The 14597-nt window shown below is 47.6% G+C and overlaps 1 protein-coding gene across 4 annotated transcripts in view; it reads left to right on the forward strand.

Moving 5' to 3' along the window:
• The first annotated feature begins 345 nt into the window (after nt 1-345).
• SLC8A3 (solute carrier family 8 member A3) overlaps nt 346-14597 on the forward strand; it is a 112496-nt gene continuing 98244 nt past the window's right edge. The window contains exons 1-2 of one of the 4 annotated variants that reach the window (XM_032444769.1): nt 346-2440; nt 11487-11701. The gene's annotated coding sequence lies outside the window, so the exon portion shown is untranslated. Of the gene's footprint in view, nt 2441-11139; nt 11702-14597 lie in introns of those variants that run through there. The other 3 variants (XR_004307318.1, XM_032444770.1, XM_015864721.2) reach the window with 3 other exon arrangements.

A 14597-nucleotide genomic window follows, 5' to 3' on the forward strand; every position in this document is an offset into this window, starting at 1 on the left:
TTTATCCTCAGTCTACACGCGCTGCAAAGTCAAGAAAATCACGAGCAGGCTGACAGTAAGACTGACAAGATATAAAGGAAAGGGAAAAGAATGGGGGAAGGAGCAAGTTACTTGTTAAGTTATTATAATTAGGGATTTTCTTCCTATTTATCTTGGGGTAGCTCCATGCAAGCCAGTTGTGCTGCTCTGTACAAACCTGAGTTTTGCTGCTGCATTAGTATAAATCTCCCACTGCAGAACACAGGGAGGGGCTCCTCCTCATTTATGTCTCTGTTACCCAGGAGGGGTCCATCCAGCCTGACTGATGCCCTGCAATACTCTGCTGATATCCAAGTTAATAAGGTCTGGTCACTCTGTGTTACTGACAGCCCCCCTGGGCAGCCAGAGCACTGCACAGTGTGACAGCTCCTGCTTCCTCTGGCTTAGCTGGGGATGAGTCACCTTGACTGCCTGAGTTCTTGATAAATCCTGGAAAAAACAGGGCAGTTAAATGTCAGCCAATGGGAAAAATGTTCAGCTGGGGTAAGTTAAAGCAGCTCCACAGCTGTCAGATGCGCTTGCCACCAAACACCCACTGTGAGACCTGGCTGGTTTTGCAGGCAGGTTTCATCTTGTGCAATCACCTGCAGCAAATTAGCTGGAGAAGGCTGATGAGGTGATCCAGGGTTTGGAAGGAAACCTGAAGTGCTGATGCTCTTTTCTGCCTGAGACTCAAGGTTTGCCTCGTTACGGAGGCCAAGTAAGCAAGGAATAGCTCAGTCATCTGCTGGTTCTCAGGAATTCTGGTACAGAAGCAGCTGAGAAAGTGCCTCCATTTCTGCCCAACCTACAGCTGTTTCCAGCTCCTGAGCTGTCTCTTTAGTCACTTTAAAAACAGATAGGAATTACTGATTGTATTTACCTTCTGTATGTCTTGACTGATATGCTCTTTGGAAACCAGAGCCTTGAGATGCAGAGGAAAAGTAAAACTTATCTCCTGGGCTGGAATAAAACAGTGCTTCTCCATACCTGCAGTCTTTAAGGAGGCTTTGTGATTCCATGCGTATGCTGAAATACTGAGTCCCTGACAGGTAGGGGACTCTGCGACCTGCTTTTTTTACTATGTGGAGGATACTGGCCTCATGGTTCTCCAGCAGGAACCTCTTCTGAAGTCCCACTTGTGTGCATTTCTCCAACTTCCCTGAATGCACAGTTCTTGAGATCAGCAGGTCTCACTCAGAAGTAACATAGACATCAGCATAACCACCTCTGCCCATGCAACTTGCCAAGGTTCTGGTCCTAACTGAGGTGTAAGGGGGCAGACCTGACTCTTCGCTTCTAGTTAGTGTTGTACAGGCTTCTGTCAGAGCTGTCTGTGCTGCAGCTCTCATTTCAGGTTTTGGAAGCATGCATGATGCTCAGTTCTAAGAATGCTGAGTTCTGGGGAGGACGTGTTTGACTCCTTAACCTCAGGAGCAGTGAGAGTTGCCTTTTCCAGGAGTTGTGCTTGACTGTGAGGTAAGCTTCAGATAACCTGCCTGTAGGGAAGAAAAATATATCTTAATTCTGAACACTTCTTGACTTACTTCCCTGCCTTGTTTCCCTCCCTTCCACTATCTGCGTCTGCAAGAGCACAAGTTTAGTGAGGAAAATTCCTGTGTGACTGTTAATAGTTAAATGCAATTTTGTTTATTGGATGCTTTTGAAAACATAAAGAACAGCTAAGTGCGCAGGCTGTTGCATCCAAATGATTTACTGCTCTGCCTTTTATAGCTCTTGATTACATCAGGTTGCTGCGTCAATATCTTGTCTATTACACTGCTGCCTGATGGGCCAGCGAGACAAGTGATATTATTGCTGGGTGAATTTTTCAGCTAGGGTGGCGTTTCAGGGGGTTGTAGTGCAGATCCCCAACAGTGGGAATGCAATTTAGACTTATTCACAGGCAGATGCTTGTCCAGTCCATAGATGTAAAATAAATTCATTGTTTTCATGAATTATCCTGGGTATTTTGCCTAGTGCTGGCTGTATTTGAGTAAAACCCATTGCATCTGACTGATCCAGGCTGTACTCTAGTAGTGCAAAGACAGGTGGGGGCTGTAAATGAGAGTCTGGACTCTAAAATCTCTGGCACATGGAGCTGTGTGTGCTCAGCTCAGGATGAGACACCAGAAGCAATGCCTTTTTCTGTGTGGGGTTCACAAGCTTCATCTCCTTCCTAATACCAGCAGGGTAGAATCCAGTACATAGTGCCCCATGCTCCTATAGAGTTCTGTTTTCCACCCACAGGTCTCATGGTTCTTCTGGGTGAGTGCCCTCCTGCCTAGCAGATTAAGTGTGCTGTGTGATTTTGCTTGAGGACCTAGCAAAGACCTCAACAGGAATGGGTTCCTCATGTCCTGACGGCAGAGCCTCATCCTGTATGTGAATACAAAGGAGTCTTCACTCTATCTTAGCAAAAGTAACTGTCTTGCTACAGTCCCCCTTGTTTCTCTGTTTCCCTTCAGCTGACCAACCAGCCTTTCCTGCAGGCTGCAGAAGGTGACAGAGTAAAGGGAAGCAAGGTTGTTGCTCAGTGTGTTACCTCTGTAATAGCACAGAGCAAGTGGGGAATGGAGGATGGGAAGGGGGAAAGGCCCCAGTGCCCTTTGAGAGATCTTTCCACTCAGCAGAAAGAGGCTGAGCTGTAAAAGCAACTATTACAGAAATCCACCAATTTCATGGTGAAAGTGATGATAGTTGTGAGCTTCAGGCCTGGCCAACAACAGGTTAGGGTATGCAGGGAGGAGAGGGGGAGGCTCCGTGTTGAAAATAGTTTTCATCAACAGTTCAATTTTCTACTGTAGCCAGAGCTTGTGCCTCACTCACGTACATCTCTAGATCAGATACACTTCACACTCCTGCTCTTTGGCTGCGTGGTAGACACAACGAGTGATGGCAGGAAATTGAACACACAACTGCATGTCTGCTGCTGCAGGGGATGTGATGGCATTAGCAGTCTGCCCAAGAAGCCCTTTCTGGTGACTCCAGAACTTGCTAAAATACAGTACGGAGCCTCAGATCCAATTTCCTTTCTCCCTTATCCTGGATGTACATGTCAGTCAGAACAGTTGCCTGTCATTGTCAGGTGATCCATCACATTAAAGCAAGGGGGAAAGGAAAACTAATGCTTCATGGTCTTGGAGTTACTTTTCCTTTCGTCTCAGCCCATAATACTTTGGTTTAGCTTTGTATTCTAACTAAAGGGTTTGTCTCTATCCAAGTTCTCTGACCTGCTCAGCCCAGTTAGGACACTGGTGGAAGCCAAGCAGTGTGTGCATCTGCATGTACCCATGCCACTAGCTCCATCCAGTGCCATGGAAGCTGGAGAATTGTTGCTGCCCAAGTAATCCACTTTGCACCTTTTTAAATGAATAATAAACAGGCAGAGTGTAGAGCCAGGGTGGCCAGTGACCTTCTTTGCTTGGCAGGTGAAGGAGGAGGTCCATACCAGGAGCTCTCCGGGCACTTTGCTCTACTCTCTTTGAGAGGCTGAGCTGGTGCTGTTGGGACTGCAGCCAGCTCGTTTAGTTTGAGGTCAGAAGCAAGTCAATGCCCTGTTTGTTGTGATCTTGTCTTTTAGCAGAATATGTCAACTCAGCTGTTGTCATTAAAAGTCTGCCATCCATAGGGGACTGGCAGTTATGATGCTCTGGACAGAGTATATTTCTTTCTGAGAATTCCCACTGAAAATTGTTGGATATAGGATGCTTCAGTTCCTGCCCCCTGCTTCCCTGTACTGATTGTGTATTCTCCTGAAGTGGAGCATGGACTGTAGCTCTAACAATGACAGAATTCCAGCTAATTTCCATAGGATCAGTGTCAGGCTTTATCTCAACATCTGCTGCACTTTGCTAAAGTGATGGGAAGCTCTGTCTTCCACCCGTGCGCTGTAGTAATGTTTGGACTTTATGTTCACCTTTCTAAGAGCATGTAGCAAGGTAGAAGACCTGAGCTGGTGGGTGTGAATGGGTGTGAGGAGGGACTGACCTCAAGTTCTGTGACAGCCAGAGAAGGTCACCCATTATTCAGCAGTGTGCGTTTTCTGAATGGGTCCTACAGGATGTGGAGATCTTTGTCTTGGCCAAAGATGGTGCAATGCTCAGACAGCTGTAGCTGCTAGTACAAGTATCTGGATGGAGTCCTGGCTCAGAGCTTGCCCTCACCACTCTGAGAAGTGCAGGAGCCTTTCCCAGGCAGCAGAGTCCTGGAAGACATGCACGTGGCTTATTTATTCACTATCTGCTGTTGGGAAATCTGTGAAGGTAACTTCCTGTGCTCAGCATCTCCACAGCCTGGGGGATTTCTGTAGCAAGAACTGGAGCTTGTCTGTGTGTTTTCATCAAAGAAGAGGTGACCTGGTTTGCAATGTTTTGTCTCACTGGTTTCCCCAGCAGTGTGTGGGGCAAGGGGGACTGAGAAGGAACCTGCAGCTGCATTGAAGAGAGGAATGTTTTAAGTCTCCACCTTCTGTGATGAAAATCGCAGCCATAAAATTAACGGTGATTTCATACTTCCTGATACACTATGAAAATGATTAGACACAGCAGCAGCTGGGGGAAGTGATGGAACTCATTGAGGCTTTGCTCTTTCTAATAATATCTATCTTCTCCTTTTTTTGAACATGAGCTCCTTAAGCCCATGCTGACAATGATCTTAGGGTCTCAATACACCCAAGTCCAACAAGGGAGCTGCAGTAGCAGCTCTATCTCATGAAGGCAGTAAACCATGAAACCACTGATGAACAAATGAGGACAAAAACGTGTCTGTGTAGAGGATAGATGGAGTATGTTCCCAGGTTTCTGCCTTTCCAAAGGCATGATGAAGTGAGGTTATACTTCATGGTTATACTGTATGCTGTTGTCCCTGCATGCCTAAGTGATTAAAGTCCATAACGCACATGGAGGGGAAAGTCATTTCCTTTACCTCTCCTGGGGTCCAAGGTGGGTGTAGCAGCGACCCAGCCAAAGGCTCAGAACCCACCAGATTTGCGGGTGCAGCAGTCTGGAGACATTTTGAGCTAAAGGGAGATGCAGAGGGGATGATGCTCTGCCAGCCAGAGGAGAAAACAGGACCCATGGTCTTTTGCCTAGTCCCCAGGTGGTAGTGCTTTGCCTGTGTTCCATGGAACCACCTTCTACTTTTCTTCTCGGTAACAAGAAAGATATACAAGGGTGTTAATTAAGTAAGGGCTTGGCCCATTGCTGGATGCTTTTAGAACCAGCAACGAGGAATCAATAGGGACAGCAGCTAGAGAGAGAATGCAGCCTGGACCTGCCATGAACCCCTCTAAGGGCTGTGCTGTGAGCAATGTAATGGTAATCAGGCTGTTTCTCTTGTCTACTAAATACTAAGTTCAGTAATGAGCCACGTAATTGGTGTTCTGAGCCACACCTTGATCCTCCAGAGGGCATTGTGGCCAAGTGTCAAGCAATTAGTTCTTGCAGCTGCCTTGAGAGATGGGAAATGCCTTGCTGCAGGACTCTTCCTGCATGTCTCAGAGCACAGATTGTTGTGGAAAAGCAGAGCTGCTCCAGGCCTGCAGCATAAGAGATGTGCTGACTGAGAGCAGGGCTGAAGCTCTGCCCACAGCATGGCGAGGTGATGTGTTTGGAAAGGCAGGGCCGAATGTCTGGGCAGAGACGGAAACAGAATAAATCAACATTTTAGGGGTTATTCAACGTTGTATTCAGGGTCACCTACTTCATACAGAACCAGGACATGTGTCAGAAGCGCTGGGGAAAGGCCACATGTACCCCGAAGGGATGCACCTCTCTAATGCCTCCCCATGTAAGGCTTTCACTCCTTTAATTAAACTATTAGTGTGCAAGAATGGCTGATGTTAATTTACATTAAAGGTCCTTTTTCCCTGGAGTTTTGCAAACTGGGATCAGAGTCTCCTGGAGGGAAGCATGGCTTCCTCCTAACTGCTCAAGGGGAAGAGACAATCTGGCACTCCTCACTTCGTCCCAGATTTTTAAAGGGAGAGACACTATTGCATAGGAGACATTTTTAGTATGTCTCAGCTGTTTTGCTAAGAAAATGATTCCATTCACCTTAAGGGAAAAGTAAAATCTTATTCTATCTTTATTCAGCATTTATTGTTATCCCCACTAGACTGTGCTATCGAGGTCTGTGTTGTGTGATCATCCCCTGAGGTCTGGGGCCTTCGGCTTCAGCATCTCGCAACTCAAAACAGCAGCAAGCCACAATTTGAAGCTTTGAATGCAGCCTCAGTGACTCCCAAGGTTAAGGCAATGCTCACCCTTGGACCTGATATCTATTCTATTACCTGTGCTCTACCTGCATGTAATATAACCCTGATCATTTTTCATTAGCAATAGCATCACAAATCAGCCGGTTACTAAGCGCACTGCCTAGGTGGTAGCTTCTCCAAAACTGTGAAGGGGATGAGTCTAAGAGAGGCTGTGCACAGCAGATAGCTGAAGTGCCAGCTGCTGCTCTAGGGTGTCTGTGAGTCCTCTCCCCACAGAGAGCTGGATTAGTTTTAGAAACGTGGATTTTTCTTTTATTGTTAGCCAGCATGCAGGAAGCAGAAGAAATCTCACTGCAAATATTTAACAGGGAAACCAGAGTGGAAGGGGTACCATTGATTTTTGTCTTTCTTGGGTTTTGAAATCAATGAAGTATGCGCTTTTCCCATTGACTTTTGGAATCTGAAATGATTTTGGGAAGCTGCTAAAAAAAAAAATTTACAAGTTTGGGAGCTAACTCTTCTTCTTAGAGCTCTGTGCTGGTGTGCTTGCGGGCTTCTTTCTGTGCTGGTATCAGCTGCTGTCATCTGTCATGCCCAGCTTCATCTGATGTGAGGTTTCTTGTTCCTTGATGAGAGTGTGGAGAGGAGCAGGTCCAAGCCACTTCAATAATCTGAGCCTTGTGTACTTGTTCTCCATCTGAGAAAAGGGGTGTATTTCTAGCAGTCTAGGTGCTGGTTGCTAATTACTAGTTACTGCAGTTGGAAGAGGCCTCTGGGTCTGCTTGTGCTCTCTTGTTAGGCACAGTCCCTGGTGCTGTAAGCAAGAGTCCTATTGATCCTCCCTGGAAAAATCTCATGCTATGAAAGCCCCCCAAAATTTGTACACTAGTTTATAACAGGGTTGGTATTGTACTATTGCTGTGTAAGATGCCTACAAAGAAGGAAAGTCTCAGAGCTGCTCAATCTCTGGATACCAGATTTAGTTAGCAGTTAAAATGCTGGAGAAAAACCCTGCTCTGTGAATGCCTGTTTACTGCCTGGGTTGTACTGTCTTGTTAGGTCTGGTTCAGGAGTGTTCCTCCTGAGCAGGTATGTTCTACTGCAGATATCCACTCACTGACGCTAACATGGAGAACTTCAGAACTCTCCTCATCAGAAGTTACCAGCAGTTAAGATGCTCAGGACACACAGTGATTAGCTACTCTCTTTATGTAATGTTTTCCTTTTTTAAAAGAATTATTTTTGACTTTGTTGTTGTACAGTGTCTGAAGGTTGCATTAGGTTTATCCTTTAGGTCCTTGTCACGTACAAAGAATACCTTTGGCAAGCAGAGGCTGAGATACATTTGTAGTATCAGTAACCTACAGTTGGGCTTGTCTCTGTGCTGTGTGCTCAGTTGCTGTTGTGAAGACAGTCACACAGAACTACCCACCCATCTGAGATGGACCTGAGGAACACAGACACTGAACCCAAATTAAACCTTCCAGGCACATAAGTATTGATATACAAGTACTGATGGGAAGATCTTATCAATTTCTATGTGCTAAAGTCACATCTAGAAATCAGAGACCAAGCTTATTTCACTCCTTCCCGTTCAGCACACAAATGCTAAACAAAGAACAAGCAATGTTTCATCCTTTCTTATACATCTGTGGCTAAGTCTTGTGTGGACATTGCCCTCTACTCATGGGAAGTACCATAAAGGCTCATGGGCTGTCACGGATATCCCATGGCTTGTCTGATGGGATGTTGTTTGCTGGTGAGGATGTGTGCACGAAGCCCAGCTTGGCTCTCAGAGCTCCAGTCATGTTTGCAAAGTAGGCTTTTTTTGTGGAAAGAAAATAAAGCACAAAGCTTCATGTTAAACTGTTAATTTCCTCTGTAATCACAGATAACCTTGGAGCTGCCTCCAATGTAGTAATTCCTTTCCTCTCTTCCCCTAGAAAGTATTTTTTTCTCAGATCTGGAACTTCATTTCAAGGCTCCGGAGATGCATCATACTAATAAATGTCATAATGTGACATTATCCCATCGCTTCTGACATTAACGTAAGCCGGCACCTGATGAAAGCTGATGAAGTAGGAAAAGCGAAGCTATGAAAAAATAACATGACACAACCCAGATGCACCAAGATCAAATCTCAGATGAGAAAAGGGAGCTGTGCTAGGCCCTTTGGATATAAACTGTGGGTCAGGAGCAGTCAGCAGAACAGCACAAGTAGGTGTAGATTATGTTTGTGTCTGTCCTCGGCTCAGTAGACCGTGAGCTGAAAGATCAGAGGAGAACAGGAAGATGGTGGGAGCCATTTCTCTGCATTTGCTCAGCTAGGAATTTTCCAAGAAGAGGAGCCTGCAGCTTGTGATGTCTGCTTTAATATTCTAGTGATATGGCCCTACCAGTCTAACTTTTGGATAGAAACTGTGTGGAATTCTTAACCTGTACACATTAAATGTATACTTGGAGAGTAAAGAAGTAGACATAGATCCTTTCTGATTCAGTTAACCTTCTCCTAGAGTTTCTTCCACAATGTATATGACACTGGCAGATTTTTTGGGTTTTGCTGAGCCCAGGTAGAGCAAGTTGATGCCTGCTCCACAGGCTGCCTATATCAACTATTGGGATCTATTGGTAATAGGTGAATGGTTGGACTGGATGATCTTTTACGTCTTTTCCAACCTTGATGATTCTATGATTCTATGAACTGTGCTGCTTTCATGTGTGCTCTGCTGGCAGTATCTCTGTTACCAGCACGGCTGCCAGCAGAAGACTGAAGCCATAGGATGTTGAAACTATGGATTATAGTAGAGGAATGTTCTCTACTCTTAGGTGAGCAAGGCAAGGAAAGGAGAATGAAGTCTATTTCTCTTGATCTGACCCAGATCTCAAGAGCTTGAGAGGCCTTTCTGATTCACAAGAGATCTTGCCTCTCAGGTTTCAGGTGATCTTGGAGGAGTCTGGAGGGGAATGGCTTTTGCTTTACACATTTCATACGTGCTTTTTTGCTTTGTAATTATTAATTATGCTTGTCACTCACAGAGAGTGAGAAAAACTTTTCTGAAAGAAATCATCTGTTTGTTAAGGATGAGAGAACTTGGTAGTCTTTGGTAGTTTTAGTTTATGTTAGGTAAGACTCAAAACATCTTGTGATCTTGGTATTCGTTAAAACTGAGCTCCAGGTTTGCTTAGTGGGTCAGTAGCAAGCAGTCTGGTAGTTTTAATATCTGTGTTTTATTTGCTAACGGTAACATAAACAAGAGAGATTTATCATTATTAGTGTCAGCAAATGAAGCATTTGTATGCTTTCATTCCAAGTTAGTACCTTGCAAGCACTCCTCCAAGACAAAGGAGACAAAAACTTTCATGTACTCCCTGATGTTATGAACATTTTCTACCTTAATTGAGCAATACAAGACCAGGCCCATATGGAACAGGAGGAAAGAGTGAGCTGCCCAAGACCCTCCCTTAAATGTTGGTAGATGTGATTTTATGTACTGAGCTGAGGAACTGATGTGAAATGAAATGCCTGCATCCAATAGAGTTCTGTCTGCCTGAAGTTCCTATCAGCTGCCATCCCTTGTGCTGCATGAGGGTGTGCACCCACTAATGTGCTATTTGTACCCTCCACTCCTTGATGCCTCCTGCACTTGCTTGGGGCCACCTGACGATGAGTCCTTCATCAGAGAGTTTCCCCCATGCCAGCAGGACCCTTGTCCCTTACCAAGTGTTGGAGAACACTGGAAGGCTGATGCTCTTAGGCTGGCATCCACAGCTTGGGCATGTTGGCCCTGTGAGAGCACAGCTTGTTCTCTGACTGATGTGTCCCCATGTTTCCCACATGGCCCATCTTTTTTGGGTTATTGGGAGACAAAAGGAGCAGCAGGTGGGGCTTAGGGTGATGCAGGGCTGGGCCTCATGGGCTGTTCTGTGCTGCTGCCTCCTTCTCGTTCATCACACCTGGCAGTGACTGAGTCCTCCTCCAGCTGCTCCTCTGTTTCTAATTAACAGCAGAAGGTTCCAGACCAGAAGTAACGGCTCCTGCAGGTTTCTGGATCCTCCCATCCTATCATGGTGGGGTCAGGGCTGCCCTGTGGGAGCAGCTGGTGTTCAGGGACACTGTGACCTGCTGGCTCCTCTCTGAGGGATGGAATTGCCTATCCCTGGTGGTGCAGCTGTGCCAGGAAACATTTGTTGCCTTACAGCACCTTTTGTGGTTTTTTACATCAGTAAAAAGCCACAGCAGAAGGTAAGATGGCTGGAAACCTGCGCCTGTGGTAGCAACAGGCAAAAATAGAGGGGATGGCAGCAGGAGACAAACCCATGTGCAAAGATCTTTGTCTGTGTTGTGTGAGACAGAGCTGCAGTCCTGCTCCATGGTCATGGAAACCAGCCCCTGGCCATCTCCTGCCCAAGTCAAATAGCAACTTTGGTGGCAATGTGTATTTTTGCTTTGGGATGACTTGCTGTCTCACAAGTTGCTATTTGACTTTGGTTAAAAAAAATGATCGGGTGCTTTCTGCAAGCACAAACCAAAGCATGCAGATTTGGGTGGTTACCAGGACTAAGGCTGCCTGTGTAATTACATTGCCTATATTTAATCTGTGGCAGATCCCTTAAATTTTAGGTGTGCAATCAATAGCTTCTGCTGTGAGGCTCGCCCACTGTGTGCATCCCCTCCTCTGCTTGAGGTGCACAAAGTCAAGTCAGTACGCTTGGAGGGTGAGTGGACATTCCCATCCATCCATAACCCATAGAGAGCACAGAGGTCCGTGTGTGTGTGTGCATTACATTCAAGACAGCTGCTCTGCCTCTATTTGTTTTACAAAGGGTTGCACTGGTTTCATTGTAGCTCCCTTTAAACAATCCGAAATTCCCCCCCCCTCCCCGGGTTCAGGAGAATAAATATGCACGGCTTGTAATTCTGTTGCAGCTCTCGCTCCCAGCTGATAGGGTGACGTGCAGTTCGCAGGCTCGCAGATTGGCTTTTTGATTTGGCTTCTTGCTGCAGTTGTGCAAACCTCGGCGTCTCGCGGCAATCGGGCTGAGCGCCGCTCTGCTGCGCGGTGCGGGGAGCTCGGACGCGCCGGGGAAGCCCGGCACGTTCATTGCCATCTGGGGTACAGCCCATTTTCTCCCCTCCCTCTTCGACCCTCGTCCATCTCCATCCTCCTCCCCCTTCCCTCTCCGTGCCCGGAGCTGAAGACCGAGGCTGGTGGATTTACCGACGTCTCCCGTCCCCCCACCCCTTTTCCAGATGCACCTCCCCGCTCACCCTGACAGCTGCACAAGAGAGCCCAGGTTCCGTAGCGAGCACGGCAACTTGGAATGACATGCGGAGGAGCAGCCCCGCACACAGGCACGGCGGTGGTACCCACGAGATGCAGTGAGCTCCGTTAGGAACCGGAAGGATTTATCCCATTGGAGCCTACCCCCCCACCTCTCAAAAACTCAGGAAAGCCACCAGAAGGGGTAAGTAAGCGATGCTCCCCGGGGAAGGGGAGGCTGGCGGCCAAGCGCCCCGCCGCCGAGGGGGCTGTGCGAGCACCGGGCTGGGGGCTCGGGGACCCTCTGCGGGCTCCCTCTTGATGGGGGGAGCGCCGTGCCCGCGGCGGCCGCTGCAGCTTTCGTGCCGGGGGGGCCGGGGAGCGGCGGGGCACAGCGGGAGCCGCGGCCGGGATCCTTCCCGGGGGTGCCGCGGCACGGCCCGCAGGGATGCCGGCAGCCGGGTGGGGGGGCTCTGCCTGGAGCTGCGCCTCTCATGCAGTGCTATAAATTTATTTCCTTTTGATTTTTTTTTTTGTTCTTATTTTCATTTTTCCCCTTTTTCTTTATTATTGTAATTATTCCTGCGGGGTGGGGTACTGGGCCATCCCTGCCGCACGCCGGGGGCACCAGGGCTGCTGTCCCGGGCAGCTGTCGCGCTCTGTCCGTCGGTGCCGCTTGTTTACCCCCGGTGTCAAATATAGCTGCTGCGCCAGGCGCTGCCCTAAATAGGGCACGGGGCCGCCTGCGGGGCCCCCGCAGCCCCCGGCGCGCACACACACACACACATGCACGCAAACTGCCCTGGATGGTGGGCGATTTCTTGCTCTTTCTCCTGCCCAGCCTCTCTTCAAGCTTTATTGTTCTCACCTGTGTCTGAAGTATTGCCCTAAGTGGGAGACAAAATCATTGTGAGCGATTTTGACTTTTATTTTAATTATATTAAAATGCTAGGATATAGTCATTTTCCTTCTCTCTCAGATGGAAATGTAGAGAAGTGGTTGGCTTTCTTGGCTCTTTTGGGGATTCATGGGCTCATTTTGGGGACTTCACCTGAGAAATATGCTCTAAATCCAAGGGGAGACACTGGAAGAACGTGTGCACCATATATGCATCCTCCTCTCTGTGTGCATATATGTGTATTAATGTCTCACATTACTTTATAGAGCAAGAGGGTGATTTTACTTGAGTTGTTTTCTATTTCTGGAGAGAATGGAGCTGGCGGATGGAGATCCCAGCTTGGCAGCCCCATCCAGCCCACAGTGCTCACCTGCTCTCCATGGCAGCATGGCAGAAGCTGCTGGGACACTGGGCCTTGAAAGCATTCTGCTTTGGTGCAGCGGGAAGAGGCATCACTCCCACGTGGCACAGACATTCCTAGGGAGTCCCCAGTGCTTCTCCATCCACTGCTGTTGCAGGCAGTTGTGTGCCCTGATGATGGTTTAGCTAGGAAAGTGATTTGCTTTTGGTGCTTGCAGTCAGGCTTCTGTGGTCAGCTGGAACGAGACTTGTTTCCTGAGCAGGAGTAGCGGTGTTGGAAAGGAGCACGTCCTGCTGCTGCCAAAGGCTGACTGGGGCAGAGCAGAAGGAATGTGGGGACCCTTGGTTGTGCTGCTGGCGCTCAGTGTGATGGTGGCTTCCTGAGCCACCCTCCTGCTGTGAACAGAGGGGTGCAATGGCAGCTGGGATGGGCGCATGGGTATGGGATTAACATGGATAGCTCTAGGTAATAGGTGCAGTTCAACTGCCTGTTTTATTTCCCCAAGCCATATGTGATTCCTATTCTAATAAATCCGTGGTTCCAGAATGTGGAAGGTATGATATACTGTGGTATTACCACTGTGGAGTCCTGTGTGAGCACAGTGGAAGTGCAGGTGGGCTCCCAGCCTCTGTGGCAAGACTCCAGCTCGCTGCTAGATACAGTTGCATCCCAAACCTGGGGCTCATTTGTACAAAGTAGCTAATGGTATTTTCCAGCCTATATGGGGATTTGGTGAGTTTGCTACAGCTAGTGGATAACAGAACCTGAAAAGGGAGGCAGATGTGGAGCCATCCCACAGCACAGAGAGCAGAGAAGTTGCCCCTTCCTCAGCAAACCACCACCACAGGAGCCAGCTGTGGGATTCCAGCGAGGATTCCAGGTGTGGCAGCCATGTGGGGGCAGCCCTTTCCATCACCAGCTCAGTGCAGAGCAGCTCTACATCCTGTACAGGGCTGCAGAGGGCATTGCTGGAGCCTGTGCTGACCTAATGCCGCATCACACCTGACCCAGCACTTCCCTTGGTCTTAGAGGGTCTCTTCTGCCATAGTATCATCCATCCCCAGGGATGGGGAGAGCCATAACCGAGTGTGTCAGCATTTTCTGATAGAGACCGAGTTGAGATATTGTATTCTCTCCACAATATCTTACAGTAAAGCACTGTACAGATAAATGGCCTGTCTGTCAGGGTTTTGTTTGCTTGTTTTAAACAAACAGCATCCTTCTCCTCCCCTAAGCTTCCCCAATGACCAAACAGTGTTGACAAATAGTTCCTTGTTCTTTGTTGTTGTCATGTTTCTGATGCCTTTCATGTGCTTCAACAGTTAAAAAGATGGGTTTGGTTGTCTGCCAGGTACCTTTTTATTTTAATCAGGTGGTAATATATAATTCTGTATTAAAGAAAAAAGAATCAAAGAAATTATATTAAACAGACAAATATATATATCTATCTTGACATGGAAAAAGAATCTCTGTAGCCAGGAAATTGATGGTTGTGATACCCTGACTGCCATCACCTACCGTGCTTAGGTGTTGTGGCACAGATTAGCGCTATTGTTCATTTCATGTTTGATAACAGTAACTCCTAGAGGCATCATCCCAGTTGGGAGCCCATGTTTCTGTGTGCTGTACAGATATCTAATAAAAGCTAAGCTCTGTCCTGGGGAGCTCTGTGTATTGAGACACACAAGATCCCAAGCTGCTCTTGGGATGCAACTAAAGCACTCTGTGCAGCTGAGTTCGTGGTCTGACATTTGCTGAGGTCAGTGATGTGGGGTTTGCAGAAGTAGGTGAGCTTACTGTCCCTATGTACCTCCAAGGTGGAATCTGGGAACCACCATGAGC

Source organism: Coturnix japonica, chromosome 5, assembly GCF_001577835.2.
Source record: "Coturnix japonica isolate 7356 chromosome 5, Coturnix japonica 2.1, whole genome shotgun sequence".
Taxonomy (NCBI): Eukaryota; Metazoa; Chordata; class Aves; order Galliformes; family Phasianidae; genus Coturnix; species Coturnix japonica.